General features: G+C 40.8%; 1 pseudogene; it reads right to left on the bottom strand.

The window, feature by feature from the left end:
- Positions 1-723: 723 nt before the first annotated feature.
- LOC144326217 (transmembrane protein 256 homolog pseudogene) lies at positions 724-2,133 on the bottom strand (annotated as a pseudogene).
- Positions 2,134-2,808: the final 675 nt, after the last annotated feature.

Raw genomic sequence — 2,808 nt, 5'->3', positions numbered from 1 at the left:
TTCTAAATTCAAGACAACGTCATCGGCAAAGGCCTTATACTTATATTCTTTTGAGCCTACACCAATCCCCTTTATTTCTTTTGTTGCTTCTATTTTCCTCAACAGGACCTCTAGTATTGTTATAAATAACAATGGCGATAGCGGGCACCCCTGTCTGGTTCCCTTTATCTCAATTTTGTCTGTGAAGTTATTATTAACTATCAATTTAGCATATTCTTCCGAATAAATAGCCCAAATACCATTTAAAAGTTTTTCACCGATATCCATAAATTCTAAATTTCGTTTCATAAAATGCCAAGACACATTATCAAATTCTTTTTCAGCATCCAGAAACATTAGGGCGACTTGTTTGTCTCTCCTGGAGTCCAGATATTCCATTATATCAATTATATATATTCCCCCCCCCCCCCAATAAATTTATTCACAGGAAAAAAAGGTGCGTGTTTTTTTAAAAAGTGAAATCACTCTCATCATTTATTAAGTTAAAAAACGTCAATTGAAAAGCACCAATCAGACATTGCATTTTGAGGCCTCCATCGCAAACTCAAATCTGGTTGCATTTTTTTTTGGGGGGGGGAAGGATCTTGGCATTTTTAAAAGGGATTCAGCATTTGGGGAATTCCAAGATGCAGGACGGAGACGCATTCAGGGCGGGCTAAGGACCTCAAGGAATCCCACTCTGACATTTGGAAATCTCTCCCCTCTCCTAGGGCTCCCTTCTGGCTAGGCTAAGGGAGGAGGGAGGGGCATTGGGAGATGGGGGCCACATGGGGACAGAACAGGGTGTAAAGGGGCCATGGTGATCCAGCCGAGGATGAGGAAGGAACCACCATACGGGGCCGCCTTGGTCAGGATCGGGTCCCCTGTTGTGGCATGGTAATACAGGGCACCAGAGAACATCCCCATGCCCAGAGACAGGATGCTGCCGGCTATCATGGGATAGCGGCAGTGGGGCACAGCCAGGAGGGCCAGGCTGTGAAGGAAGTGGTATTTGTTGGCTGTCTCATAGAGCTCTTTCAAGTAGTCATCTCAGGTCGCTGCGATGGAAATCGTGAGCCCATTTCTGCTTTCAGTTGTATACTAGGAATCAGTTTTGTGAACTTTATGATACAAAAAGCTAACCTTTTTTTTTTTAAAAAAAAAAAGCAGTAACCCAAATATAACTATGAAACAAAACGTATCAAGAACTATACAACCACTACACCTCATTTGGGTGCAGTGCCAATGAAGTAGTTCATTTATTAACTTATTGAAAGAAAAGCCACTCCTAATATATTTTCTCTTTTTATTTTTTTAAAGTAATTTTTACTGAGTTTTCCATGAAATCATATTCACCTTTTGTTACATAATTCTATGACTTAATATATTACTCTGTAAGAGCATCAACCTCCTGCCCTCCCTCTTTCTGACTTCCACATAACTTTCCATATTCTTCGCATTTCTATAAGCACTTACTTACCCTTTGACAAATTATAATATTTCACCTTATTATCGGTAAATCAGTTCCTTATAGTTACATTGCGAAACATTTCAATTCAAACCTACAAACGTTTTCAAATGTTTACAGTTTTCTTTCATATAAAATAATAAATTTGTTCCAGTCCTTTTGAAACAGTTTGTCATGCCGAGTCCGGATTATGTCTTCGAACTCCATCATCTTGACCTGCCAGTCTTCCAGTGTTGGAAGTTCCTGCTGCTTCCATTTCGGAGCCAGACGTGTCCTTGCAGCCATTGTGGCATACATAAACATGGCACAGCCAGGAGGGCCAGGCTGTGGAAGAAGTGGTATTTGTTGGCTGTGTCATAGAGCTCTTTCAAGTAGTCATCTCGGTCCGGATTATGTCTTCAAACTCCATCATCTTGACCTGCCAGTCTTCCAGTGTTGGAAGTTCCTGCTGCTTCCATTTCGGAGCCAGACGTGTCCTTGCAGCATTGTGGCATACATAAACATGGCACAGCCAGGAGGGCCAGGCTGTGGAAGAAGTGGTATTTGTTGGCCGGCTCATAGAGCTCTTTCAAGTAGTCATCTCGGTCGCTGCGATGGAAATCGTGAGCCCCGTATGTGGCTACCCCGACAGCCACAGCCCCGCTCAGCGCTCCGAGCCTTCAGAAAAACGCCCCGGCGCCCGCCATATCAATTATATTTCTAACATTGTCCTTCATCTGTCTACCAGGTAGAAATCCAGTTTGGTTCTTTCCAATCTCCTCTCCCAGTACATCTTTAAGTCTATTGGCCATAATATTGGCGAATAATTTGTAATCATTATTTAGGAGCAAGACTGGCCTATAATTTTTCACCTGCCTTATGTCCGTGTCTTGTTTGGGAATTAGTGTAATATGGGCTTCTTTCCAAGTAATATATTTTCTTTTTTTAAGAGGAAAAACACATTGGTTTAAAACGTTATATATTTCCAGCCTGATGTAGGGGCTGTGTTGTTGTTTTTTAAGCCAAATGCAATGGAAATGCATTGTTTGAAGAGTGAATAGATGTATATGCAGAATATGTAAACGTGCACTGCGAAAGCTTTGTAATATTACTTTTGTGATTGTGGGTAAAATTGATGGATGAAGAAAGTGTTGAACTAAAAGCAAACTGTGTGCTTAACTTGTGTTTGTATCTATTCGTTTCTAAAGGGACCTTTACAAATTGAATTTAAAATAAACAAGCAAACTCCAAAATTTAAAAAAATAAATAGAAAAAATAATACAGGCTGGAGCTTTTCTCTGCTTCCTCTAGCTACTCTCCCACAATATATACTGCTGGAGAGGACAAAGCATATGCACAGCTCTGCCACCCATCTCTCAATA

This window comes from Podarcis muralis, chromosome Z, assembly GCF_964188315.1.
Source record: "Podarcis muralis chromosome Z, rPodMur119.hap1.1, whole genome shotgun sequence".
NCBI lineage: Eukaryota > Metazoa > Chordata > Lepidosauria > Squamata > Lacertidae > Podarcis > Podarcis muralis.
The sequence above is the reverse complement of the archived record's forward strand: the minus strand, read 5'-3'. Positions and strand labels throughout refer to the sequence as shown.